We start from the raw sequence: 7,847 nt of genomic DNA, 5'->3' as shown, positions 1-7,847 counted from the left end.
TGCTGGGGGATTGAACTGCGGTCCCTGATGCTTTTGCTAAGCTTGTTCTAAGTAGGTGCTTTAGACCACTGAGCCATCTCTCCAGCCCCTACATGAAAGTATTTCACTTCTCCATCAAACTTTAAAGAGAGTTTTGCAGGTTATAGTAGTCTGGGCTGGAATTTTTTTTCATAGAGGACTTGAAGTACTCTGCTCCATGCTCTTCTTGCCTTCATGGTTTGTGAGGAGAAGTTGGCCGTATTTCTGATGGGTTTTCTTTTGAATGTGATCTTCCTCTTTTTTCTAGCGGCTCTCAGGGTATTATTCTTGTGCTGAATTTCTGGGATCGTGACTATTATATGTCTTGGTGTGTTTTTCATTGGGTTGAAATTACTTCGCATTCTCTATGCTTCCTTATGTGAAAGTCAGATTGTTTCCTCATATTTGGGAATTTTTCTACCATTACTTCTGCTCATATTTTTTAATGTGATTTGTATTGACTCCTTCTTTCTCATTGATGGCTACTAGTCTCATATTTTTCGTCTTTGAATCATCTTGCAGGTGATGGATTATTCTTTCCTGCCTCCTCTTTGTTTTTAAGAGATCCTTTCTTGTCTTTTCACTAGCTGCACCAGCATCTTCAGGATCTGAAACTCTACTTCACTTTCACTTCAACAGTTTTGCTACCTTGTGATTGAGATTTTAATTTCCTCTATATATCTTTGACTCTGCTTCATGTGATCTATTTTTTTCCTGTATTGCTCATTCAAGGAATCCTTCATTTTTCTAATCTCCTCTGTTTTTTTTCAATGTCCCCTTTAGAAGCAGATATAAATGTTTTAGTGCAGTGTTTTTTTTTCAGCTTTTGTTTACTCTCTATATTTCTGTTGTTGCTTCTTTACTTCAGATGCTATGAGTTCTGAGAATTCTTTTTTTTTATTTCAGAAAAGAATTGTACTCTGATTTCCTGTATAACTTTCTGCTGTTGCTTATTTACTATCGATGCTGTTATTTCATGCATTTGAGCTGAGCTAGTGTTCTCTGCACTTGTTCTGGGTGGGCACTGGGTTTCGTCCATATATTTCTACATTTGATTCTTTACTGCAGAAGTTATTAATTCAGGGATATTATTTATTTCCAATTTGACTTCCTGTAAACCTTTCTGCAGCTGTTTCTTTATTTGAGAATCCGTTGATTCATTGATTCATTGATTTCAGCTGTGTTATTCCCACTTTATTCTGTGTTAGTGTCCTCTGCACTTGTTACATTTGGGCTTGGGTTCTGAGGTTGTGTTTTGTTCCTCTTCGTCATTTTGTGTAGCACTGTCTTCTGTCCTTTGTTGTGGACCTTGTTTGTAGTTATATCATTAGCACCTACTGTAGTTCAGGTTCAGATCTACAAAGTTTGGATTTAGCCAGCCGTGCCTGGTTTGGGTCGGCCTGCTGTGCTCAGCTCCTTCCTGCTTCTGCCCTCCAGGGTGAACCTGTTATGCCCCTCTGGAAATATTTTATGCTCCTGGACTTGCTGGGTGATTCTATCCTCCTCACTCTAAGCAGGGATTGCAGCTGTTTCCCAAGGGGTTGGAAGAGGTTCTCACCCATGCTGCGCCTGGCCTGGTACCAGTAATGGGTTCTGAAGGTGCAGGGTAGCCGGAAGCTCTCCCACACACTCACACAGCCTTGGCTAGGATTTGGTCTGGGGGTTCTCCGAAAGCTGAAGAAATTCCTACTCAGAAGGCAGTGTGGGGGAGGTGCTACGGAGTGGTGGGAGACGTACCAAGGGGATGGAAGAGGGTCTCACCCATGCTGTGCCTGGGCTGGGACCAGTAGTAGTTCCTGCCAGAGCAGGGTAGCTGGAAGCTCTCCCATACACTCACCGGGCCTGGGCTAGGACACTTAAATGTGTCTTGTATAAAGCATATTGTTGGATTTTGTTTCCTAAACCACTGTGAGATTCAATTTCTCTTAATTGATGATTTGAGTCCATTTATATTGATGGTTATAATTGGGATGTGTTGACTTATGATTGACATGTTATTTAGCTGCTGTTGTTTAGTTCTTTTTCTCCTGTGTTTAATTGTTTACCCTATTCAGTGGTTCCTTGTGTTCTATGTTCTGGTGTTCTGATCATTTCTGTCACTCTCTAGAAAATCTTCCATTAATCTATGTAATGTTGGCTTTGTTATCATGAAATTCTTTAGTTGTTCTTTGCCATGCAAATGTTTCACTTCATCAAACTTGAAAGAGAGTTTTTCAGGGAATATTAGTCTGGATAGAATTTGTTTTCACAGCAGGCTTGAAGTATACTGCTTCTTTTTCTTGTTTACTTCATTATTTTTGAAGAGAAGTTACCCATAAGTTTGGTAGGTTTTCCTTTCATTGTTATGTGCTTTTTTTTGTAGCAACTTTTAGAATATTTTTCTTGTGCTCGATTTCTGGAGTCTTGACTATTAAGTCTTAGTATGTTGTTAATTTGTTTGAAGTTATTTGGTGTTCTGTGTTCTTCAGTTACCTGAATATCAGATTGTTTCCTCATACTTGGGAAGATTTCTGCTATTACTTCTGCCCATATACCTTCTATATCATTGGTATTTACTCCTTCTTTCTCATTGATGCATATTACTCTTACATTGTTCATCTGTGACACGTCTTTCAAGTGATGAATTATTTTTTCTGCATCCTAGTTACTTTGAAGATATCCCTTCTTACCTTTTCACTAGCTGCAAAGCATCTTCAAGATATGAAACTCTCTGTACTTTCATTCGAATTGTTCTGCAAACTTGTGACTGAGATTTTAAATTTCTCTATATCTCTTTGACTCTGCTTCATGCTGTCTATTTCTTTCCTGTATTACTCATTCAAGGAAGGAATCCATCATTTTTCTAATCTCTATTTTTTATCATTGTCTTCTCTATTAGCAGTTTATTATTCTTTTGCTGCATTTTTTTTCAGATTGGCTTTCCTCTGCATATTTCTGTATTGGCTTCTTTACTTCAGATGCAATGAATTCAGAGATTTCTTTTTTTATTTTAGAACTTAATTCTTCTCTGTGTACCTCTTTATGTTTCTGTCATTGTTTATTTACTTCTGAAGCTATGGATTCATACATTTCAGCTGAACTAGTGTCCTCTGCAACTGTTCTGCTTCGGCATTGGCTTTCTTTCACATGTTTCAGTATTAGACTGTTTACTTCAGATGCTATGAATTTAGAGATTTCCATATGTATTTCAGAAATAGACTCTGATCTGAAGTTCTCTATATCTTTCTGCATTTGATTGTTAACTTCAGACGCTATTAATTAATACTTTTCAGCTGAGCTAGTGTCCTCTTCACTTGTTCTTGTTGTTCTCAAGGCCTAAGATTGCATCATGCATTCTTTTTTTTTTTTGAACCGGCCATTGAACTCAGGCCCTTGAGGTTGCCACGCAAGGGCTTATTGTAATGAGCCATCTCACGGCTCCCAGTCTTTTTTTTTTTTCTTTGAATCTTTTTGTGTGTGTGTGTGTGTGTGTGTGTGTGTGTGTGTGTGCATTATGCATTCTATTTGCAATCCTTCTCTTTCTCATTTCATATAGCACTGACCTCTGACCTGGGGTGAAGTGCTTTGCTGCGGTTATAACCTTTGCAACTTCTGAAATTTGCATTCAGATCTATTAATTTTGAGTTTATACACTTTTGCCTGACTTGGTTCTAGCTGTTTTGTTCAGCTTCTTCCTGCTGAAGCCCTTGGAAGTGAACCTGTTGTGCACTTTTGTCACAACTTTGAACCTTTGTTTCCCTGCTGTTTTTCCACTGGCCCTGGGGATATGAGGGAGTGCAGAATCTCCACCACCCACTACACATGTCTGATCCTGGGCTGGATCTGGGCCACCTGAGATGGTGGCAGAAGTTATCACTCACTTGGCTGGCTTGGGATATAGGTTCTGGAAGTGTGGAACAGTCCCAAGGGTGTGGTAGAAGGTCTCACTCACGCGGAGTATCTGAGTTTTTGGTCCAGAGATGTCCCTCAGGTGCAAGGAAGCTGGAAGCTCTCCCACTCACTCTCCAGGCCTGCGTTGGGCTGGATCTGGAGGACCTGAGAGCATCGCAGAAGTTTTCACTCACTTGGCGGTCTTGGGGGTGGACGCTCTGGAGCTGGATATGTGATTGAATACTACCAAATGCTTTCAGGAAATTTTAAGTTTTTGTTCTTTTTTATTACCATTTTTACAATCATTTTAAATAGAGTATAGTAATGTTAGATATGATATTAGGAAAAACATAAGTTCAGAAGACAAAGATGATAGGTGCTTTAAGCAAGGTTTTGAATTACAGATTGCTGTTCTCAATTTAGATGTTTAGTTTCCACATGTCAACATACAGTTAGTCAAGATAAAAATTCTACAAATTAACTATTATTTAAAAAAAACTGATGGAAAGTCTTAGTACAACCACCTAAGACATATTGTGTGTGTGTGTGTGTGTGTGTGTGTGTGTGTGTATATATATATATATATATATATATATATATATATATATATATATTTGCTTTTTTCCCCTTCTTTTTTCCTATTTTATCTCCTTTCACTTCTCTTCCTTTTTAAATTGTTAAAATCCATTTCTTTCTTAATTATTTTATCTGCTATACCATTCAGTTTTTATTTCTTCCTTTGTTTTATTACACTAAGGAGACAAAATGATATTTACACAAGTGTGTCTGGTTTATTTCACTTAAGACTATAGCCTCTAGTTGCATCCACTTACCTGTGAAGACTTCCAGTTTGTCTTTCTTCGTAGCTGAATAATACTCTATTGTATAAAAATAGCACATTTTTTCCACCAGTACCCCAGGTGACAGGCATTTTGCTTGCTTCCAAGATATAACTATGACTAATTGTGCTGTTAGAAACATGGCTTCACATATGTCATTATGGAATGATATTTTTAGTTTATTTGAAAAATATCCAATAATAAAATAGCTGGAGTTAGTGGGATTTGCAATCTTACTTTTTTGAGGAATCTCCACACTGATTTCCATAGTCTTTGTGCCAGTCTACATGCCCACCAACAGTGGAGAAGTGTTTGTTTTCCTCAGCAGCCTATCCAGCATTTCTTGTGGATTTCTTTTTTTGTTTTTTATTTCTTCACTTTCTGATCCCACCATTAGTTGGGGGCTGGCCTGGTGTGTGGTGGCTGGCATCAAGCTTTGGTACCCTGAACCTGCCTACACTTGCTTAATCAGGTGCTGTAGAATGCTGATCTACCTCACTGCACAGTTGATTTCCTTATGACAACCATTCTTTCAGCATAGATATGGCATCTCACTGTTTTAGATTGCACTTCTCAAATTGCCAGTGAAGTGGAGCATTTTTCAGTTGTTTATTTGCCTGTTATATTTCTTTTCCTGCGAAGTGTGTCTTCTTCTCAGATGCTCATAGTTTTTCCATTATAAAAATATATTGTTACATAAAGCTACACGTTTTAAACAGGAAGGAGATTTGTTTGTGGCCAGCGAGGCAGACAGGGCCTGATGATGATGGCATTCCTGGAACGCTTTTACAGGATCTGCTCAATATTTGTGAAGATGTCAATCTCTTCTGGAAGCCCAGCCACATTTACTTCAAACCAGTCTTGAAAATCATTAAGCATTTTGGCATCATTCTTATTGCACACCAAAGTGTTGGCCAGGACTTTGGTAGCAAAGGGACCTGCAGAGGCAACCCAGTGCACGTAAGTGTCTGAATCTTCAAGCATATAATACCTGAAGAAAATGTTGATACTTTCAATGTCTATCCCTTGTCCAAACAGGTTAGTCGCCAACACAATCCACCAGTGGAAATCTTTCAGCTGCAGGTATCATGAGTTCTCCTGCTGTGCCATGCCAAATGGTATGGCGATGGGCAGCAAGTTCCACTACACCAGTAGCTAGGCCAGAGCCATGAAATTCTGTTCCAACTTCACAAAAAGCATGACCTGTTTAAATTCTAATACATCTAGCAGATCGGACAGCTTGCAGTTCTTCTCATTGTCTTTGAGCTTCAGGTATTACTGCTGTAGGCCAAGCAGCATGAGCTTGGTGTCATGATTTAGAAACACTTCCATGAGATCCTGCATGAACGTCCTGCAGACTGGCCAGATCTCCTTCATCACAGTGGCACTAAATATCATGCAATGCTCCTCATGGTGTGTTTGGTGAATTATCTCCTGTACATTCGGTCTCATGACTAGCTGCTCCAGCATCTTGTCACTCATGTCAAGCAAAAGGTGCTCCATGTTCTTCAGGTTGAGGGTGCTGTTTTTTATGAGTGCCAGGATGCACCCTGGGGTTCTTACTTCGACGTCAGTACTGTTTTGCTTCGTACTTCTTCATCTTTCTTGACCAAATGGCCTCCAAAATGCACGGACAACTTGAGACTGTGCATGTACTTGGAGAAGCACTCATACACACTGTTGACTGCAAGGCTAGCTCTCTTGTGTGACACATGCCCAGATCTGTCAACTTCCCAATGACAGGCTCAATTTGATGTTGGGTGACCATCACGAAGATCGCTATCCTGCCCATTCCAGACTTGGCCTGACACAGGATATCCATGACCAGGATGGTCTGGGGATGCACTCATGCTGAACCTTTGAGGGGTGTTAAAAGCCAATGTCCTGGACCGCTCTCAAGAGCTCTGTATTCAGTAGGAAGTCCCAAAAGCCAGAATTATGAATGGCAACATAGGAGACTTACACATCTTTCTTAGAAGTATAGGAGTGCTCTCAGCAAGAGCCTGTGTCTCTTCATCTTCCTCATAATCCAGAAGTTCTTTTTTCATGCCTTGTCCTTGGTTTCTCGTTGACCTCATCATGTTAAGAGTAGGATCTCACTTCACCATTTTTGGATTGGGTCATTAGATTTTCAGGCCAAGAGCTGGCCAAATATCTCAACAGATTAAAACACCTGCAGGAATGCGCAGGGACTGGATGTTTCATCCCAGGACTGCAGTTCCAGCCCCACCATTGGGGCATGCTTAGAAAGTGATTGAGACTAGGCATTGTGATGCATACCGCTAATACCAGCACTTGGGAAGCTGTAAACATGAGAATCCTTTATAAGTCCAATACAGTAGTAATACCCTGAGCACTCTGTAGCCCCTACATTAAAACATAGGGGAAAAATGAAATAAATCTTGGGATCTGATTTTTTTTTTGTTCTTTGGATATTCCAAATAGAAGACTTTTGTAGGAGCTATTATTGATTAGGATATTTTTAATGTCTGTGTGTTATCTATTTGCACTGTTGGTGAGGTCTTTTGATGTACAGAAACTTCCCATTAAGATGAGGTCCTAGTAGTTTATTCATTGAAGAATTTTCCATGCAGCTTGTTTTTTGAAAATGAAATTTGTGCCTACAACTATATCTTCAAGATTTCCAACTACTTTCTCTGCAAGGAGATTTAGTGTTTCTGTTTTAATGGTTAGATATTTAATCCATTTTGAATTTAGGTGAGAACATTGTGATAGACAGATATCTAATTTTAGTTTTCGGCAAACAGGACACCAGTGTTTCCAGCATCGTTTGTTAAAGAAGCTATCTTTCTTCCATTGAACATGTTTAGCCCCTTTGTCAAAGATTAGACGGGTGCCAGTCCTATGGATAACTCATTACTATTATGTACTACTGGACTATATTCGATTATTTTGATGAATTCAAACACCTAAAATATTTATATAGCAATGGAATACCCATATTTAACAAAATTTAACCCAAAAAAGGATACAAATGAACGATCATTTTGTATCTGCATACACAATATAGTTGCCATAGATATACAACTACTTTCTCTTAATTCTGTGAGAAGAAAGAAACTAATAGTGTTTGGACAGGAATTGATGTCTGCAATTTTA

General features: G+C 39.1%; 1 pseudogene; it reads right to left on the bottom strand.

Moving 5' to 3' along the window:
- Nucleotides 1-5,513: 5,513 nt before the first annotated feature.
- LOC101585882 lies at nt 5,514-6,775 on the bottom strand (annotated as a pseudogene).
- Nucleotides 6,776-7,847: the final 1,072 nt, after the last annotated feature.

This window comes from Octodon degus, unplaced genomic scaffold (genome assembly GCF_000260255.1).
Source record: "Octodon degus isolate 3935 unplaced genomic scaffold, OctDeg1.0 scaffold00103, whole genome shotgun sequence".
Classification (NCBI taxonomy): Eukaryota; Metazoa; Chordata; class Mammalia; order Rodentia; family Octodontidae; genus Octodon; species Octodon degus.
The sequence above is the reverse complement of the archived record's forward strand: the minus strand, read 5'-3'. Positions and strand labels throughout refer to the sequence as shown.